The 21,569-nt window shown below is 46.1% G+C and overlaps 1 protein-coding gene across 3 annotated transcripts in view; it reads left to right on the top strand.

Moving 5' to 3' along the window:
• The window catches only part of EEPD1 (endonuclease/exonuclease/phosphatase family domain containing 1), a 204,985-nt gene that overhangs the window by 33,438 nt on the left and 149,978 nt on the right, over positions 1–21,569 (top strand). For all 3 annotated transcript variants that reach the window (XM_086692630.1, XM_086692619.1, XM_086692624.1), the window contains one exon: positions 11,794–11,926. The gene's annotated coding sequence lies outside the window, so the exon portion shown is untranslated. The remainder of the gene's footprint in view (positions 1–11,793; positions 11,927–21,569) is intronic.

The following is a 21,569-nucleotide window of genomic DNA, read 5'->3' as shown; positions in this document are numbered from 1 at the left end:
GATTAAGGAATGAATTGTCCCAGTGCTTGGTGATTCTCAGGGGGAGGGAAGGTCATCTGAAAGTCACTACTGTAAGCAGATTTCTGCCCAAACTACACAACCCTCTCCCTGTCATCCTCTTGGCCCGCCAGGAGATTCTAGCACACCCTTCCAGCACAGGAGACTCCTAAGTGTGAACACCTGTTACCCTCAGGTACGAGGGGCAGAATGAAAAGGGGAGAGCTAGCACTGTTGGCTTGTAAGAGTGTTCTATCTCCTTCCATCATTGTCCAAAACTGACCGATGTATAACTTGGCTGCAGCATTCCCTTGTGAAGATAAATAAGCATCAGGAAGCTTCACCTCCCCCTTTGAAAACCAGGGGAATAAAAATAGTGGTCCTGGTCCTGAAGTTACTTCAAGACTTGTAGGCAGCACATATCTCTCAGGATAAAATATAAATGGAATCTCCCCTCTCCCAGAGCACAGGTCCTCAAGGTTAAGTTCACAGCCTCATATGAAATGTGAAGTGCAGTGTATCATCGGGCAGGGCAGGGGCCTGTAGTGGAGGCGGGGGGAGTGGGGGGAAGTAACTCACCTTTGCTTCCTGCCAGCCCTTGGACAATTAAAGACCCCAAATATTTTTTATGGGTTAGCTTGATGAGACCATTGGTTTAGTGACAATAATATAAATCTGGGAAAAGACCCTATATTTTCAAATAAAACAAGAAGAAACTGGCTGAATAAAAGAAAATGTGTATTCTAGATCTTTTGTTCTCTCCAGCATCATTTCCTAGGCCCTCTCTCTGTGTCAGGGGAGTAGCTCCTGTGAAAGTTCACCCTGCAAATCTCCAGGGTCTTTTAACGTCACACGCCCTGTCCTTTGGAAATTGCCTTCTCCAGAGTCTCCTGGGGGCTCAAACCTGTGGAAAGGATATTTAAAATAGATATCTCCTTAGCGTGGGAGAGAGCCAAAGCATAAGAGACTCTTAAAAACTGAGAACAAACTGGAGGTTGATGTGGGGTGGGAGGGAGGGGAGGGTGGGTGATGGGTATTGAGGAGGGCACCTTTTGGGATGAGCACTGGGTGTTGTATAGAAACCAATTTGACAATAAACTTCATATATTGAAAAAAAAATAGATACCTCCTTTAATAATGAAACGCATTAGTCAAGTGCAAGCCTTGGGGTGGCCTTCACCGCCCTTGGTCTCTGTCCCCAGATGTGCTGGGGCTGGCACCCCAGGCTGGCAGAGCCCCTAAAGTCCTGTGATAATTTATTGGAAGTCTGATTATGACACCATGAGACTAATCTCTTGGTTAGAAGTGTCAAATACCTATAGCTAAGAATTGGAAAGAATATTTCTTTCTGAGAATTTACACTTTGGCCAGCTTTAGAGGAGGAATTTCTAAAGTTTATTTATTTTGAGAGAGAGCGAGAAAGAGGGGAGGGGCAGAGAGAGAGAGAGAGAGAGAGAGAGAGAATCCCAAGCAGGCTCCGCACTGTCAGCGCAGAGCCCAATGTGGGGCTCAAACTCACAAACTGTGAGCCAAAATCAAGAGTCCAAGAGTTGAACACTCAACCAACTGAGCCACACAGGCACCCTGGTGGAGGAGTTTCATGAAGGAGGGGGTGTGTTTATGGAGTCACTGTGCTTTTCCTTCACCCTGCTGCTTTAATACCCACAGAGCCCTGCCTGGTGGGTGCAATGTTCCCATTTTACAGATGTTTTGCACATTATCGCATAGATGCAATAGAGTCAGGAACTTTTAACCTTGAGTTTGCACCCAGGTCTCCCCGACTTGATAAACTCTACTTTTCTTCCTTAATGCAAGCTTAACTTCAAATTAAACGTTTTTCTAAGAATGAAACATGTCTACACTCACCCCCTCCGTTGGAAGTGAGAAACTGGGTTTGTTCTCTGTCCCTCACGTGTCTCACCCCTCTTAGGCAGAGGACAGGCCTGGAGAAAATGGAAGAAGACCCCAAACTCTAACCTTAAGTTCTCGGACCAGATATGTTTCAAAACCAGAAGTTGAAAATTCAGCCTTTCCCGATTTTATAAAGAAATCGTAGTGCCTATGTCCTGTCTTACCTAATACCTGGTGGCATATGGGGCAGTGCCCTGAAATGAATCCTACTAATACTTCTCCAGTGAAATATTCACGCCAAGGGGGATAGATATAGATCGTAAAGAGTTGCGTATGAATTTAGGTCAGGTTTTTGCTACCAAATTGGCAATGCCAAAGTTTGGGTTTTCAGAGCTTTGGGCCTTCAGGAATCACTATAAGGGATAGCGGACTTTGTAGGTTGCATTTGTGGGGTCTTCTGCTCATATAAATCCTCGCTGGATAAACCTGGGGGGAAGGGCAGGAGAGGCGCCTTGGTCTGGAGTCTTTGCAGCTGCTCCAGAGGGAGGAAACCCCACTCCCTGGGCACTTCCAGGACACAAGGAACAAGCAGCCGGATGTGCTCACAGACTGTCAGGTGGAGGTGGGTTCCTTAGGGAAAGTACTGTTCCTCCCTGGTCCACTAAGTGGGGAGGGAGCAGAGGGTAAGCCTTGGGTGCCACCAGTGGTCCTGTGCAGCTCTGAGGCCCACTGTGAGGCTGGGCCAACCCTGGAACCACGGCTGAGCCTCCTCCATGCCCTCTGTGCCCCGGACAGGCGTTACCCACCCCCGACTCATCACCGTCTGAGGGTGTGGGTCATGGGGCTTCACTGCCTGGATCAGAGTTTGACCCACTAGGCACCAGCTCAGCTGGGACCTGATGACTTATGTCTGTTTCTTTCCAGAAAATGAACACGATAATAACGGCACCCACCTTATAGAGTGAGGGAGAGGCTCAGTGGAGCTAGCACAGGTTCAGGTCAGCGTCTAGAAGGAACATGCAGTCACATTACATAAGAAATGGCTTAAACACCTCTCACTACAGAGATCAGCCTGTACCCGTGTCCTGGGGCGGCCCTAACAAGTTACTGCAACACACGTGGCTTAGACCAACAGAAATTGATTCTCCCACAGTGCTGGAGGCTACAGGTCTGAAATCCGGTGAGCAGGGTTGATTTCTCTCGGAGGCTCTGAGGGAGGATCTACGTCATGCCTTTCTTCACCTTCTGGTAGCTGCTGGCGATGCTTGGCATCCCTTGGCTTGTAGCCATGTCACTGCCATCTCTGACTTCATCTTCATGTGGCCTGCTCCCCGTGTCTCTGTGAGTTAGTTCTCCCTTCCTTTTCTCTTATAAGGATACCGGTCATTGGCTTTAGGGCTCGCTCTAAGTCCAGAAACATCTTATTTCAAGATCCTTGACTTAATAACCCCTGCAAAGACCCCATTTCCAAATAAGGTCACATTCGCAGGCACCAGGGGTAAGGATTGGACATGTCTTTTGCAGGGGACACAATTCAGCCCCTTACAGAGCTAGACACAAAACTTGCAGGGCGGGACAAGTGGTATGCCACAGTACCCACCCACATATGATGATGGATTGTTAGGCAACCCCTGTGGAGTCCCTTGATGGGGAACATTAGTACGGGAGCCATTGTGATATAGGGCATAGGATAGGGGTTTTAGAGTCTGGCAACTGACTGCAAGCCCTGGGACACTGGGCAAGTTTACTTCATCAAAGCGAGGGCTTGGCTTCATTATCTCTGAAAGGGACACTCTAAGCCCTGTCTCAGGGTGTTCATGTGAGGAATAAAGACAAGTTTACAGCACCTTGTCCATAAAGCGCTCTGTAAATGGGACCCCCTTCCCTTCCTCCCACTTGCTTTTGAATGCTGTTGGTGCCTAGAATCCTCTTTGAAATCTGGAACCTAAGGCCCATCCATCCTTAGAGCATTTCAGTGCCAGCCATGGCGTTATTCAGGGGATGTTCTCCAACGTCAAGTGGACTTCAAGGCCTAGGTCTAGGTTTCCAGCAATAAGAATCTGACTACTGGGAGACCAACTGTCAACTACCAAGGGCTGGAGATTCTCCTTTCAGAAATACCATTAACAACCCACCCCACCTACAACCCCCTGCTGTTCCAGAGCCCAGAGAGGACTTCAAACCCTAAAGAACACTTTAAGATTGTTGTAAAACCATGCAAAACAAAAGTGTCTGGGGCAGATTCCTTCCAAGCTCACACAGTAAAGGTCATTCCCACCTGGCAAGGCTTAAGGCCAGAACACTTTCTCTTGTCCTTCTGAGACAGGAGTCCTGCATTGTGGCAAAGTCCCTGGCACAGGCGGGTTGGGAACCTTGCGCCGTGCCCCCCGTGTGACGGTTCTTGTGGATCGCGAACAGTGCTCCCCGCACCTGCGTTTCCCTGGAACACACTGAGCCTTTCCTTTCCCAACTGACTCTTCTGACACACAGTGGGATTTCAGTTCCTGTAGAAGGTGGTAGAATATCTACTCTGCACACTGGCACGGCATTTTCACCCTTAAGCTAATGATTTAATTCACTAATAATAGTGCCAAACACTAAGTTTTTGTGGATCGCAGTTTGTTTTAACTTTTGTCGGGAGATCGCAGAGAACACAGAGGGGGATGCTAATTTTTGCCATCTGAGATGAGGCAGGGAGAGACTGGCTGGATGCCCTTGTCACCCCAGAACATGGGGAACCTGTGTCCACTCCACCGTGGAAGGAAGCTTGGCTGGTGGGCAGGTGCCTTTGCTCTCGAACCCCACCTCTCTTGTTCTGGAGCCTCCTTTGTTTGGGATCCTCCCCAAATTAAACAGTTTTTTCCCAAAGGCAAAGGGCACCTTCACCTGGGAAGGGCCAGACGTCATTTCCCTCCACCTACTCACCCTGGCTGGCATTCCTGAACCAAGCTCTTTGTGAAATCAGGCAGGTTCCCGCCGCCCTTCCTGTCCTTGCCTGTGGCCTATGCTGAGAGGGTGGGGTATGAATGACAGCACAACAAGAATTCCAGGCTTGGCTATTTAATGCTCTGAAGCACTAAGCAAAGTGCCTTCAACGTATTCTTCCAGTTAAAATTTATCCCATTTCCAGATAAGGAGAAGGAGCCACAGAGAGGTCAAGAGTAGGTTATCTGGGCTCCACGGTGGTGGAGTTCTAATGGGGTCACTAAGAGGGAAAGGAACCCTGGAGACTGAAGACTGGTGTTGCTCATGGACTTGGATGATTGACAAGGGCTGCACTAGATAAAAGGGAGGAGGGGGGCAGAAAAGTTAGCCCTGTTAGGCTCCTGTGGCTAGGGGGTAGGGCCCCCGTGGTCAAGGCTGGGCAGGGGGTTCGGGAATATGAATGAATTGGGCCAGGGCACAGCTAAACACACACCCCCAGTCATGGCTTGCCACACCCTCTTTCCCTAGTCTCACCAAATCTCTACCCTGGGATGTCACCTGACTATCTTGATTAGAGATGCTCATCTTTTCAGTGGTTTTGATATTGAGAAACCTGGTCATCCATTATTCTGCAAAATTACCATCTCCTAATTCCCAGAGAGCTTTGCAATAGTATCCTATTGCTTCAGTGGTTTCTTTCCCTTCTGCTGGCTCCCCCTCTCCGTCCATATAACAGAAAGAGTATGTGGATGGGCCAGTGGTCAGTGCTGCCCCACCCTGGAGCTCTCTCTCTGCTTGCTCCACAGTCTGTTTTCTTAGATACAGGACTTCTTGGGTTGAAAGCAGCCAGAGTGTTCACTCATTGAGCTAACCACTTGACCAGTGAGATTCTGAGATGAGAAACACAGTCCCTGTGCTCAAGGGTGCTAAAGGGAAAAGAACCAGGTCTCTCCTGTTTCCTAGGGAATTTGGGGTAAGTTAATGACAGCAGAAATTTTTAGGGAGGGAACATCAATAAACGTTAGTAATTATTATTAATATTAATTATGATTGAGTCATGGGAATATCAGAATGTCTTGGAGTTATTTCCCCCATGGAAATAGAAATGCCTTTAATGGAAATACATTGTAGTTCACACTCAAATCCTCAGTTTAAATCCTAACCAGGGAAAAGAAAAGCAGAACAGCATCCATCGGGGCAAACTGCCGGGCAAAAACACCAGCAGCCCCGCAGCCAAGAATGAAAGCCCAGAACTGAGGTCACTTGGGGGTTAATAGTGAGTTCTTAATAATGTGGAAGTCACCAGTGATTGTGGAAACTCAGAGAAATTACACCATTTGACATACATCCATATCTAGCTTTCTTGGTTGGACAAAGCTCCCCACAACAGAAAATGCACAATTCTATAATAGTTACTGCTGCTTTGGGATACTTTTTTTTTTTTCTTCCTACAATGAGGACAGTGACAATGGCCATAGGGTTTTCTTTATTCAGTGATGAGTGATGTTCCAGCCATCAATAGGGAGTGGATGGCCTGGTCACTGTGTGGGCTCCCACACTCACTTCCCTCCTGCCACTAAGTATCACCTTCATGGCTCACACCTGCCACTGGAATGACTGAGGCAGCAGGAAGAGGCTGAGCCCAGGAAGTGACTGGACAGGCCAGCAGGAGGGCAGATATCCCTGTGGATGTGAGGTCAGCGCTCGGATGAAGGAGGTGGAATTGCAGAAAGCGTGCGAAGCCGTGGGCAATTTCATGGCTCCAAGTCTGGAGTCAGTGATCCATCCACAGAACGCTGAGTCGGCCTACATCTGTTGACTTGATGGATGGACATCGCCATGCTAGATCTGCTGGAGACAGCACCGTAGGAACTTACGGTCATGATGTGGAGAGAAAGCCCGTGTGGGGGAGACCAGTTTAGCACCGTGTCAGTGCCACCAGGCCCCTTCCCCCCTCATAAGAGCACCATGACAGACCTCCACCTGGTCTTGCCAACTCCCCGCCCACTGTCCCTATCTAGGTCCATCCTCCTAGCAGACATCAGAGAGACCTACCTACACTGACACTTTTCAGACTTCAAGGTGCGTGTGACTATCCTGGGGATCAAGTTGAAGTGCAGGTTTTCTGAGATTCTGCACGTCTACTAAGTTCCCAGGGGAGACCAAGACCGCTGGTCAGTTGAAAAGCAAGGATTTAAAGCCCAGCAAAGGGTTAAAAGTGTGTGCTTCAGAGTGCCAGCAGTGTGACCTTCAGCAAGTCCCTCAGTCTCGCTCTGTTGTGTCCTTCCGTGTCAAGTGTGGCTGTGGTGAAGATTCCAGGGCTCCGTAGACGAAGCGTGCCCAGGCCACTGCCTGGCTCAGGGCGTGTGCTCCAGAGTCTGTGCGAACTGCTCTCGCCCTCCACTGTCGCAATCCTGTGGTACACTCACTGCCTGCGTGATAAGATCACCCTCGCGCCCTGCCCTCCTCCACACCTTTGCTTTTCCCTAGGTCTTGAATGCCCTTTTCTCCCCCTCCACCTGGCAAAGTCCTCTTCATTCTTCGGGGCTCCGAGACCCCAGAGCCCACCTCCCAGGGGATTGTTTAGATGTCTAAGTAGCACCTCTGCCCTGAGCTCCAGGAGAGCAGGACGTTTTTGCCCTTTGGTTTCCCAACTTGTACATCACCTGACACACAGGTTTCAACAGATGAAGAGTGAATGACACGACAAATACTTCAGGTCCTTCTATAACTGCTGTGCCTGGGCCCCACTCTAGATCTATTGAGGCAGCGTTTTAGCAGGTGAATCTCTGGCATGGGGTATATGTGTGTGTGTGTGTGTATATATATATACACATATATATATATGTATATATATATAAATATATACACACATATATTAGCAAGAACCTCCTCTGATTATTTACTTGTTTAGCTAATTATACAAATGAGTATGGACTAGGGGCAGCTTTTTTATTCATTTATTCAGTGGCTTATAATCCATTACTATCACTATTTATTGCGATGTTCAAATTGTCCCAGATTCAGCTTTCAGTCTGGTCCCTGTGTCCTTTTGACATGTTCCCATCACTCTTTAATTCCTTGATTTTTTAATTTAATTTTCTTTAACTTTTTATTTAGTTTTGAGACAGAGACAGAGAATGAGTGGGGGAGGAGCAGAAAGAGAGGGAAACACAGAATCCAAAGCAGGCTCCAGGCTCTGAGCTGTCAGGACAGAGCCTGACGCGGGGCTTGAACCCACGAACCATGAGACCATGACCTGAGCTTAAGTTGGTCATTTAACTGACTGAATCACCCAGGTGCCTCCCTTGCTTTCTTGAGCAACAAGATGTTCCAGAGTCATCTTGTGGTGTATTTCCTGCAAAGCACACCAGGTGATCCTGATGCACACCTGGGTTTGGAAGCCATCATGCCCATCACCAGCCTCCCATCACCATCAGGGTTAGTTCTATTCCAGAGCCAGAATCTGTAGCAGGGGAAGATTCTTAAGCAGGAGCTGGTGAAGGGATCACAGTGTCCCTAAGACTCCCATGAAGCATCCCTGAGGATCTCACCATACAGGCACAGATGACCCAGGCAAACTACCTGGCAAAGCTTCCCAGGTACCACTTGCCCAGCCAGTTACAAGTAGGCAAATGCCTAGAAGCATCCAAAGAAACAATTGAAGGAAACAGGAAGTAGGTGACACTGAGAAGGACTTTCTGAGTGGAATGTGCTTTCCAACAGGTAGAGAGAAGTCATCTTAACTTTATCTGTCTGCATGGGGCAATAATGGTCATGAGGTCTGGGTCCTGTCTCTGTCTCTTGAGGAACCAGCCCCAAGAAGTTCCCAGGGATGGAAGAGACTGGAAACTCCCATCAAGGAACACTGTGTGGTTTTCCTCTGAAGGCAGCAGGGTATCACAAATGCCTTGCACTAAACAGCACTTTTTTTTTCCCTCCAAAGAACACAAAGCACTTTCATAGATGGCTCATTTGTTTGCAAATAATTTTCAATGCAAAAACGTGTACAACCTGAACAGAGATGAAAACACTGTTTTCAAAAGGCTCACTTGGCACAAGAGCAGACACCCAGATCAGTGGAACAGAATAGAGAACCCAGAAATGGACCCACAAACGTATGGCCAACTAATCTTTGACAAAGCAGGAAAGAATATCCAATGGAATAAAGACAGTCTCTTCAGCAAGTGGTGCTGGGAAAACTGGACAGCAACAGTCAGAAGAATGCACCTGGATCACTTTCTTACACCATACATGAAAATAAACTCAAAATGGATGAATGTATCCACGGGATACAGGTGTGCTGTTTCGAAGGGACACATGCACCCCCATGTTTATAGCAGCACTATCAACAATAGCGAAAGTATGGAAAGAGCCCAAATGTCCATCGATGGGTAAATGGATAATGAAGGTGTGGTATATATATACAATGGAATATTACTCAGCAATCAAAAAGAACGAAATCTTGCCATTTGAGACGACCTGGATGGAACTGGAGGGTATTATGCTAAGTGAAATTAGAGAAAGACAAAAATCTTATGACTTCACTCATATGAGGACTTTAAGAGACAACAGATGAACATAAGGGAAGGGAAACAAAACTAATATAAAAACAGGGAGGGGGCCAAAACAGAAGAGACTCATAAATATGGAGAACAAACTGAGGGTTGCTGGAATTGGGTTCTGGGTGGGGGGATTTGCTAAATGGGTAAGAGGCATTAAGGAATCTACTCCTGAAATCACTGTTGCACTATATGCTAACTAATTTGGATGTAAATTTTAAAAAATAAAAAATAAAACTAAAAAAAAAATACTAGGCTTACCCGTTTCTGAAAAAAAAAAAAAAAAAAAAGGCGTACTACCCTGTACTACCTTAGGTTTCTATAAGCCTAAAATTATTACAAAATAAGTTATTTTTTAAGATTCACCGTTTACAACACAACATCGTGGTAGAATAATGCTTTCACCCCCCATGGTTGTTCACATCCTAATTCCCTGAACCTGGGAATATGTTTGTTACCTTCCCTGGTAAGAGGGTCTTGGCAGATTCAAATAAGGGAATCATGGAGAGATGGAGAGATTATTTTGGATTATTTGTGTGGGCCCATTGTAATTATAAAGTCATTGCAAGGGTGAGGCAGAGGTGTAGTGATGGAAGCAGAGGGGTGTGGTGGAGGGAGAGAGAGAAATAGAGATTGAAACTTGAAGATACCACCCTGCTGGGTTTGAAGATGGGGGAAGGGACCACAAACCCGTCACTAGAACCTGGAAAAGGTAAGGAAAGACATTCTCCCCTTGAGCCTCCAGAAGGAATGCAGTCCCGCTGCTACCTTGACTTTAAACACCATCTCAGACCCGTGACTTCTAAAACTGTAAGATAATACATTTGTGTTGGTTAAGCCCCTGCATTTGTGGTAATTTGTTAGAGCAGGGATAGGAGACTAATACAAACATTAATTTCAAAATTCTTTTGCAAAATTCTCCACATGGTTCTTCTATGAACCGGTTTGCTTTTCAGTCATATCCTATTCACGTTTCCACGTCACATTTAACTGTTCACATAAAAATGCAGCTGTAACGAAAAGTACTCTTTCTTTCCCCACCATTGATGCCCTACTGCCCATCTTTCTGTGGCTGCTACTGCTGTTCTGTACTAGTAAGGCTCATTAGCTTGAGGTTACCCACTTAACGTGAGCCTCATGCTCTAATACCACTGGAGTTTCATTAAGCATCTATTACTATCCTTTCCTTGAATGCAAATACAAATGGGTCTTCACTTGTGCAGATGCCATAAATATTCCCCAATGCAGACTGTTAGCTGTCTGCAGGACATTCCTCTCCAGATGGGGCACAGATCCCCTCCCCCACAGCAAGCCACTCTCTGCTGTAGGCAGATGGTCCTGGAAATGAAATTACTGGCATCCCAAAGTTGACCTGGAAAATAAATTATTCATTGTTCAAAATCTACTTCTCCCTTTCACTCGTGGCCATGCAGAAGCCCCAATGACAGTGTTTGTCTGGAGCGGCTGGCAGCATATTGGCTCCAGAGCAATCCCCAGGTGAAGCCAACAAATAGGCATTCCCTGCTCATGTCACCTGCATTCACATGTCAACCACAGATGACCCTGTTTCCCATTTTCCCATCACAGCTCCCGAGACTTCCCTGCCCAGGTTGGAAATGGGCTTTCAAATTAGGCAAACCTGTATACGGAAGAGCCCTGATTAAGTTACACCCCTGTAGCCAGTCACATGCTACAGAATAAACTATTGAATGATTAACTTCAGTGAGAATGCACCAAGGACAAACAAATATAGGGTGTATCCCCCGTATTTCCTTCCAAGCCTGTCACACTAATGGCTGGTGAAACCATAGCCAGATTGAGCTGTGGGAAATGCTTCAGTCCCTTCCAGTTGATGGTGTCTTCTGTCATTCTCTATTGATCTTCTGTACCACAAACTTCCTGTCGCCCTCCAGTCTCTTCTGGATGGTTCACCCCTTCTGCTAGGGCTTCAAATATAATAATAAGGAAAGGGGTCTCTTTCTTTCTAGCTACAACTGCTCAAATTTCATGTTTCTAGGCCCTATGTTCAGGAGCCCTGCTGTCCTGGTTGCTCCGTGCTACTGCACAGGTCTGTGCAGATGTAGATGTTGAGATGTGGGCTCTGCGGGGTGGGCTGCCCAGAATCCCGGGATGGCTTCGTGCTCTGTGATGCTCGCCTGCCCTGACCACCCCATCTGTCTGAGTTGTACTGTGTCTCTGGGAAGAATTTTCTTGTCTTTAGACTTATGCTTCTTCTAGGCTGAAAAACAACCTGAAAAAAAGGCCCTTTGGAGAGGAAATAATCGATTTTGTATTTTGACTGCCTGTATTTTGACATCAAGCCTGCCCTGGTTGCAGCAATGTGCGATACCACTGCTTAATTGTTCCGTGCCCAGACCCAAAAGGACCACACAATGAGACTTTATAAAGTTTCGATTAAATAAACCACACTGATCTGCTTTTTTTTGCCTTTGTTTAGGAAATCTACCTTAGGTTGAAGATCAACCTGAAAGCTCTCTGTTATCAAGAGAAGGCTTTTAATACAGGCAGTACTGAGGGAGGGGAAAACAAGGTATTCCAAAAGTGAAGAAATCTGAGGGATTTTCAAGCAGGTAAGGTCTATTTGGGAAAGTCTTCCTTCCCATTTTGATTTATTCTAAAAAAAAAATTTTTTTAATGTTTATTTATTTATTTTTGAGAGTGAGACAGAGTGAGAGTGAGGAAGGGGCAGAGAGAGAGGGAGACACAGAATCGGAAACAGGCTCCAGGCTCTGAGCTGTCAGCACAGAGCCCGACGTGAGGCTCGAACCCATGAACTGTGGGATCATGACCTGAGCTGAAGTCAGACACTTAACTGACTGAGCCACCCAGGTGCCCCCCATTTTGATTTATTCTAAAGGAATTAGTATGTCTTGGGGTAGACAGAGAGGGGGAAGGATTAGAAAGAATGTGGCTCATCTGGCTTGTGGTTGCTGAGCCTCCAGCTAGATCAGGCGGCTTGGGGTCACCATCATGGGCTGTTGGCTGTAAGCTCTCTCAGAGCAACTGCTGCCCTTACATGGAAGACTAATATCAGTGGCCAACTTTCCAGGGAACACAGAATTCCTGGGCCTTGTTCCATCCCGTCAGTAAGCCCACTCGATGTCAGACACAGTCAACGGTGCTGAGGGGGAGACTCTTGGGTTCATCAAAGGTGAATAGAAGTTTCTGGATGTACAATCCCAGCCACTCTCCTTCCTCCATGAGAAGGGAGCCCTGTCTGGTCTGGCTGATTGGACCCGGCCCAGCCCTGTACCACTACCTCTCACCCAGCTTCCCTGGGGTAGCTCTGAGATGGTGAGAGGGACAGCAGAGGCCTGGAGCCGGATGTGCTATGGGACTGGACTTCAGTGTTTGAAAACACAGGTGGGTGTGGGGCACACAGAGCAGACTGTAGGTTTCTGTCATGGTCCTAGCTTTTGTTCTGAGTGATGGTTTTTCAGTCCTTATTACGTTAAAAAGTAAAACCAAAAGCCCAAGGAAGTTCCAATAGGAGGTCAGACGTGGACCAAAACAAGAGAATGTCATGAACCCAGGATGGTGATTCATCCATAATCCAATTCTGTGTACCTGAGGGTCAGGAAATGGAATGCAGGAATAAATTACAGTAATGCGGTGTCTCAAGTGGCTGCAACAGGGGCTTTGTTGAGCTGGAGAAGGTGGGGGACACCGGCTGGAACACTTCCTCCCCTTTGGCTCCACCATGGCCTCCAGAAGGGAATGGACAGGGGTTTGAGCAAAGCGGAGCTGGCTTAGAGGCTAGTGGGAGGCTGTCAGGTCACCTGTGGGAGTCCAGAGATTCCTCTCCCGATACCCCCCGGAAAAGGGTGAGTCAGTGTCTGCCTGAGAGAAGCTGGACTCAGGCCCTTTGGAAGTTTGCCCAAGTTTGCAGGAGGCTGTCAGTGGGCAAGTGGTGCCTGTAAGACACGTTCCATACTTCTGGCTCTCTTGTCACAAGGCTTCCGATCCTGAAGCGCTCTAGGACGAGCACTGACGTGCATCTCACAGCCTCACATCAACCAAGAGCCAGGTTCATGGTGCCCAAGTTGTATACAATTTGGGGAGCCCTTGTAGAAAATGAACACAAATTTACCAACACAAAAATTAGGTACAAAAGCAGGTATTTATATAGAAGTGAGGGCTACTACCTATAGATTTACCTTCATTAGCTTCACAGTAAATTTGGCTCTGGGTATAGCTATCATCGCTCCCATTTAAAAGGTCATGAAATTGAGGCTCAGGTTGGGGTAGTGACTTGGCCAAGGTCAAACAGTGGGTGATAAGTGAACTGGAATCATAACCCAGATCAGTTCAGCGTGGCCCAAAGTGGTAGTAACATCCTGACCTGTGATGGTGGAGGTGACGGGGATGCCACTGTTATAGAAAGACTGGTTACCTAATTTGCGTCATAAAATGATTTATGCCATCAGCCGATTAGGTTGTGTCTATCCAGGGCATGTTCTGTGCCAGGAGCTGTGTGGGGCCCTGGGAAGATGGCGGTAGTGGAGACGAACATAGGCCCTGTACTCCAGGAGGAGAATAGAGTGCTGATACCTGCCATCAGATGCTGGTGCAGGAGATTGCAGAGCAAAATAGATCACTCTACCAGCTGCTCCCAGAAGATTCTGGGAAAGAGCCACACATCTTTAGGAAAATAACTCAAGAAGCTTTTGGAAGTGGAAGGTGAGAGCCATGGGCCTGAGTTGGGAGAAGGCCCCCAAGAGGTGGTGGGAGCCACTACGCCTGTAGGTGGAGGGGTAGAGGGAAGGGGAGAGGAAGATGGGCAGAAATGTCTGAAAGACAAAAAGCCCAACAAACCAGGCTCTCTATAGGTGGTTTCGTATTACTGTGTTTTTCTGCTGTAAATCTCCATATCCCCAAGGTATCAGTACCACTGGACCACCCAGGTGGCTTTGAGGGATGGCGAGTGTGTGTGTGTGTTTGTGTGTGTGTGTGTGTGTGTGTGTGCACACGCGTGGTGTGTGTCAAGCTGAGTTCCACATCTGGGTTAGATTTAATAACTAAGGAAAGCATAATGGAGTGGAAGCAGGAAAAATGATGCCTAGGGCTTCACTGAAACCCCCCATTGGTAGTAGGCAGGGTGGGGATTTGGGATCATTCCTCAGGTCTTGGAGGCAGATGGGTCCCATAGGACATCTGTGTTGTAAGAAGAAAGCACCGCTATCGAGATCCCCTGGACCCCAGTCCCCACGGCTGTGCCATACGCGTTACCTCATTTAATCTCGCCCCCAGTCATAAGAGGGGGATGTCTGTTTCCCCCACTCTGCAAGTGAAGAACTCAAGGCTCAGATAAAGAACTCAAGGCTCAGATAGGTTGAACAATTTACCAAAAGCAGTAACTATCAAGAGCAGATCCATCTGATTCCACCCTCCCTAATTCCACATCTCCATCAGCCTGGCTGTGATATTCCTCCAACTTTGGTCCATTTCTAGACCCATGTACCCCAGGTTTCATAGGGAGGACTCACAGCACAGAGGCTGTGGATAAGTCCAAGGTAATTGGTTCCCCGTGGGGCAGTCGCCTCGTTCTGCTCCCTTCTATGCTCCCTTCTTCCTTCACTCCTGCCATGGTCCCTGTTAGGTTTCTCAGGGAAGCCAGTGGAATATTACTGACCCAGTCACTGGCTCCCACCTCTTAAGTGGGAACATTACTCCTTTCCATTGACCAGACTGTCCCTGAATGTTGCCGAACATGTGGAAGCTGCTTTTAAGTGTGACCTCACCCATTAAGTAAAAATGCTAGGAGAAAATACATAGTATCTTTTTTTTCCCTGCCTCTTCATAGAAATTGAGAGAAAAACATTTTAATGGAACTGTTTAAATAAGATGAGGTCTTTAAAACTTGCCTGTAGGTAAAGTACTGGGTCATGCCAACGAATTTTGATGTGTTGGCCATCTGACTGCCATCAAGACACAGCTGCTTGTTTTTCTTCTTGCTAAAGTGTTAAATAGCTGTTAAGTCAGATCTTAGGTGATAACAAGCATCCAATTATCACTAAAAATGGAGTCTGGTCCCAGGGACCTGCTGGTCCTTGGAGATTCAAGGACAACTCTATGTGCTGGTACGGCTGGGCCCACACATCTTGGAGAAACAAATAAAAATGGTTATTTACTGAGTGCCTCTTATGTGCATCCATAGTCTTGTCCTAGCTGCACAGCAAAGTGGACGCTGTAGTTATCCCCATTTTGCAGAAGAGGGAATTGATGTCCATGGTCACCAGCTGCAAGTTTCCCAGCCTCAGGAGCACCGTATCAGGGCACAGCCTGCCACAGCCTACCTCTAACATGGCCAGAAGGCCCAATCCAGCAAGAAGAATGCAGCTATTAGAGGCCGTGTGAAGGCAACCCTGGCAATTAGTATTGGGCATTGTGCCTGCTGTTTAAGGCAAGGTTCCTTTACTGTTTAAAAAACTGGATAATATATATATATATATATATTTGGGTTCTTGTTCTGAGCAAGATGGAGTATGTGTACTCCAACATGCCTCTCCCACTGAATGCAACAAAAAAAGTCCTAGACAGAATGTGCAGAGCAGCTGTCTGAGGACAATGAAAGGAATCAGGAGCAGGTGGATTGGAGAAGGAGATCAGAATCTGAAGTATCACCAAACCTGTGTTGAGTCTCCCATTTCCTCCCCTCTGGGACCATCTGCCTTCTCAACTCATAGGCAGTCTGAAAACTAGAAATGCACACCAGATGCAAACAGAATGTGCTGTTAAAGGAACCCTTGCTTTCTGGACCAGGAGTGGGAAAAGGGTCTCCTAAGGGTCAGAGGAAGTGGGGAAAACCCCTGGTTGGCTCCTTTCATTCTCCTACCTGGACCCCCAGCTAACCTCAAAGCAGCGGTAGCAATGGTGACAACAGCGAGGAAGGTGCCTAAAGTTCTGAGAGAGGGAAATCTTCCTTCTGACCACTATGGTCTCAAAGAGGTAGGACACAATTCCATCCATTTTTTTTTCTCTCCTTGTCTTCCACTGCTTGGCCCCATACTCAGACACACTCTGGAGATTGCACAGTACATCAGGGAACTAATGCCCCAGCTCTCTTACCAGAGGGCCACAGGGGGCGAGAGTGTCAGAATGATTTCAGAAAGGACAGCTCTTAAGAGAGAGGCCCCGTCTGAACTCCTAGGCTCGTGTCTAAGCTCTGTGTGCTTTGAGAACTCAACCGTGGATTAGAGCATCACCCAGGCACCCAGATGGCCACTGGGTGACTGAAAACAGATCTGCACAGTACTGCAAAGTCTTTGGAAACTGAACTGACATTAGAACCACAGTCCACAGGAGGCAGGTCAGGACTTGAGCCTACAGCTTGGCCAGATCCAGTTGCCTGCTAAAATAAAACAAAACTAAATCCAACATTCTCTTCAGGATTTAAATGAGGCATAGATTCTCAGAACATAATATTCAAAATGCCTAGAATATAATCTGAAGCTACTCAGCATATGAGGAGCAAGAAAAATTTCGACTGATAAGGGAATGGACAGTCAAGAGACGCCAACTCTAAGAGGACACACATGTTGAAATTATTAGATAAAGATGCTGAGGCAGCTATAACTATGCTCCAGGAAACAAGGATAAATTCTCTTGAAATGAATAGAGAGATAAAAAGAAATAAAGAAATAGAAGACAGAAGAACTAAATAGACTTTTTTTTTTTGAACCTAACAATGCAATAACCAAAATAAAACATGCAGTGGATGGGATCAATAGCAAAATAGAGAAGAGTCGGTGACCTTGACAGATTAATAGGACGTATCTAATGTGAACACAAAGAGAAAAAATTAGAAAAACAATGAACAGAGGCTTGAGGATATGTGGAACAATACCAAGAAGTCTAACATTCATCTTGTCAGAGTCCCAGAAGGAGAGGGAAGGGACTATGGTGAAAAAAAAAATTATTTGAAGAAATAATGGGTAAAAACTTCTCAGATTTGATGAAAGATAGAAACAGATTGAAAAATCTCAGTGAACCTCAAATAAGATAAACCCAAGGGAATTCATGCCCCAAAGCAGTCTAATCAAACTGCTAAAAACTAAGACAAAGACCAAAAAATAAACCTTACAAGCGACCAGAGAAAAATGGCACTTTGTACAGAGGGAAACATTAATTTGTAGGATTGCGGATTTCTTGTATAAAACACTGGACACCAGAAGGAAATGGAGCCACAGTTTTAAAGGGCTAAAAGGCAAAAACTGTCAAGCCAGTATTCTCTGTCTGGTGAAAACATCCTTCAGGAATGAAGATGAAATAAAAACTTTCTCAGTGAAGGAAAGCAGAGAGAACTTAGCACCAATAGATACACTCAAAAAAAATTCTAAGGGAATGCTTTCTCCCTGAGATTTGGAACAAGCCAAGGATGTTCTGGAAAAAGAAAACAATATGGCAATGGGGAATGAATCAGTGGTTGCTGGGGATTAGGGGTGGGGAATGTGTGACCACTAAGGGGGAGCACAGAGAGTTTTGGGGGTGATGGAACTTTCTGTCCTGTTGTGGTCATTACATGAAACTATATATAGAGAGAAAGCTTAAAACTGTTACATACAAAAAGGAAAGAAAGAAAGAAAGAAAGAAAGAAAGAAAGAAAGAAAGAAAGAAAGAAAGAAAGAAAGAAAGAAAGAAAGAAAGAAAAATTAATGTTAGCCTGTGTGTGTGTGTGTGTGTGTGTGGGGAGGAGTGTTGTACAAGGTGTGTGTATGTTTGTTTGTGTTTTGTACCTTAAGACAATACAAATGTATCGTTTTCCAGTCCTGCATGTTACAATCCAACACAGGTCTCTCTGGGCTCAATCAGGTGGATAGCCATATTCTGGAATTTTTTGAACGATGAATGGTGAATAATGTTTAAAATTTATTTTATTTACACACCTTGCTGTCTATTACCAACTAATCACAGCCCTGGATGACAGTCCTGGAAACAGAACATTTTTATTTTCACTTTAAAAACAAACAAGCAGGGGTGCCTGGGTGGCTCAGTCCAGCTTCGGCTCAGGTCATGACCTCACGGTCCGTGAGTTTGAGTCCGTGAGTTTGAGTCCCGAGTCAGGCTCTTTGCTGACAGCTGGGAGCCTGGAGCCTGCTTCCGAATCTGTGTCTCCCCCTCTCTCTGCCCCTCCCCCACTTTGCGCGCGCGCGCTCTCTCTCTCTCTCTCTGTCTCGCTCTCTCTCTCAAAAATAAATTTAAAAAATAAACATTAAAAAAAAAAAAACAAGCAGATGAGCTCTAGGCCTCTCTCTATCCCTTTCACAGCACAGGCCAAACGTGGAAGGAAAAGCAGGGACAGCTTCACAGGTTTCCTCTAGGAAGGAACACTAGTGGTGGTTGGGACACTGAGGGTTATCCTCTGGTTCCAGTAAGGGTGAGGAGTGTCTCCATCCTGACCAGCGCCTGCAGGAACCTGGAAAAAGAACTGAGGTGGGGCCAGGGGGAGAAAAAAGGAACACGCACTGAACTTGCCCTCATCTCCACAAACTCATCTAGAACTCTCCACCAAAGTTCTGAAAACACCTCACCTCCCATGAAAACCCTGCCTCGGTGAGCCATGTTCCTATGATTTAGGCTCCTCCTTTTCCCATTACAAGAGATGAACCCAGAACCTAAGAGTAAGCCATGTAATGCTTCTTGTTAATTTATTCAAAACCAGTGTTGGAGCGTCTATAGGGTCTCAAGTAGCTGGGTCCACAGATGTAAACAAGAGGGGTTAGTCCCTCACCCTTATGACACTAAAGTCTAGGAAGAAGAACACAGAAAATAAACACATAAAACAAATCTGATGGTGGTAGGGCTGAACAGGAACTAAAATGGAGTAACGGGATGAGATTCTGGAACCCCATCCACTCACACACTTCCTAAGCGGCCGCCGTGGGCAAGGCCTTAACCACTCCATGCTTCACCCACCTTATCTGACACGTGGGGGAAACAATAGGACTTACCTCCTGAAGCTGTGAGAATTTTGCAAAGTAATGTCTATTTCATGGGATTACTGTAGTGCGATGGGATTACTGGTATGCGATAGTACATGTTAGGTACCCTAATTATGGGTAGTTTCGGAGGAACTATATTTAGAATTGCTTCAAGCTTCAAAGAAGGCCTCTGAACAGGTATGAATTCCTCACTCACCCACCCCCACCCTACGGGCTTCATGCTGTTTTCCCATGTGTCAAGGAATTGGAGATGTCATGAATCTTAGACTCATTCCCTTCCACCTGCCCTCCTGAAAAGCAGTCTCTTCATTAAAAGAATATAACTCTTGGTCCGTGAGTTCGAGCCCCGCGTCGGGCTCTGGGCTGATGGCTCAGAGCCTGGAGCCTGTTTCCAATTCTGTGTCTCCCTCTCTCTCTGCCCCTCCCCCGTTCATGCTCTGTCTCTCTCTGTCCCAAAAATAAATAAACGTTGAAAAAAATTAAAAAAAAAAAAAAAAAAAAGAATATAACTCTTTAAAAGCAAATCAGCACTGTTCTCTCAGTGGGAGTGTAGAAAACTCTTGGGGTTAGAAAAACCTGTGTTTGAAGGCTGACTCTGCCAGTATTTGCTGTGTGATCATGGGCAAGCAGCTTAACCTCTCTGAGCCTCATTTTTCCAACCCAAGAAATGTGAGTGCTTACATATGATATTCAGATTTGATTTGAGGTCAGGAAGTACCTTTTATTAGAGTAGCTATTTTTGTTATTATTAGGTCATGTAATGCGGGATCTAGGCAAAGGTTTATTCTGGAAACTGAATTAAGCAAGCAACTTCACAAGCAGGATGCACAGTGCTGAAGTGGAAATCATTGATGGGAAGACAACCCCACCTCCATCCTGTTATTGTGCAGGACAGTTGGATCCCTAACTGGGGTTACTGAGGGGTCAGAGCAGAAAGGACCCTTAAAATCAGTGGCCTGACACTTCATTTTCAGACAGGAAGGTGGACAGCAGTGACTTGCCCCAGGCCACAGGGCCCCTTGACTGCTCAGTTGGCTCCCCTGAGTTTGAGAGTGTTACTGGGCTTCTGTAAACACATGTGAATCCCCCACAAATAGGCACTGTGGCTCAGGAAGCGGACAACAGCCACTGCAGCAAAGGATGGGCAGGATGGGGGCAGAGGGGCCAAGGCAGCCTGGATGTGGCTGAGAAAGAAGTCAGAGCATGCCAGAAGAATGGTCCCTTCCCAGCAACAGGTTTCTCGTGTTTTCACTTTATCATCACTTGGCGGACCTTGCTGTACATTCTGGATAGGAATCTTTTCCAGATTACCTGTGTTTGTTCATATGTGTACACGTGTATATGTACATACATGCAGGCATGGATGCATATATCCATTTATTGTATGTCAAATTATATGTGATTTTCCTCTAGCCTAAGGCTGGTTTTCATTTTCCTAAGAGTGCTTCTTGATAAGAAGTCTTTAATTTTAATGGAAGACAATTTACTGATTGTTTTATAATCAGTGCGTTTCTATCCTGTCTTAAGAAACTTTATTCTGCTATGTTTTCTTCCAGAAGTTTTCTAGTTTTAGCTCTTTTTAAAAAAAAATATTTATTTTGAGAGAGAGAGAGAGAGTGAGGGAGTTTAGGGGATGGGCAGAGAGAGAGGGAGAGAGAGAGAATCTCAGGCAGGCTCTGTGCTATGAGCACAGAGCCTGATGTGAGGCTCCCTCTCATGAACCGTGAGATCATGACCTGAGCTGAAATCAAAAGTCAGGCATTTAACCAACTACGCCACCCAGACACTCCTAGTTTCAGCTCTTGCATTAAGATCCATTACACATCTTGAATTCCTTTGTGTGTGTGTGTGTGTGTGTGTGTGTGTGTGTGTGTGTGTGTGTGTGTGTATTATGAAGTAGGGGTCAAGGTTCGTTGTCTCTATGGGTATGTCTAGTTGCTCCAGTATGACCTGTTAACATGATGTTCCTCTCCCCATGTGGGTTCATCGACTGCATCTGGGGGTCCCCTTAAGCACTCCTTGCCCTTTTCCACTCGTGCACTGGACTGTCTACATCAGTGCCACACTGTCCTGGTAATGATAGCTTTATAGTAAGTCTGGGACTCAGGCAGTGTAGAGTCCTCCAACTTTAATTTTCTTTACCAGTGTCTTGGCAAATCTAGGTTCTTTGAAATTCCACTAAATTCTAGAATCAGCACATCAATTTCTGCAAAAAGTCTGCAGGGATTTTTTCTTTAATACCAGATTTGTTTTTTAGAGAGATGTTAGGTTT

The sequence above is a fragment of the Puma concolor genome, chromosome A2 (assembly GCF_028749965.1).
Source record: "Puma concolor isolate L17-30 chromosome A2, mPumCon1.1.hap2, whole genome shotgun sequence".
Taxonomy (NCBI): domain Eukaryota; kingdom Metazoa; phylum Chordata; class Mammalia; order Carnivora; family Felidae; genus Puma; species Puma concolor.
The sequence above is the reverse complement of the archived record's forward strand: the minus strand, read 5'-3'. Positions and strand labels throughout refer to the sequence as shown.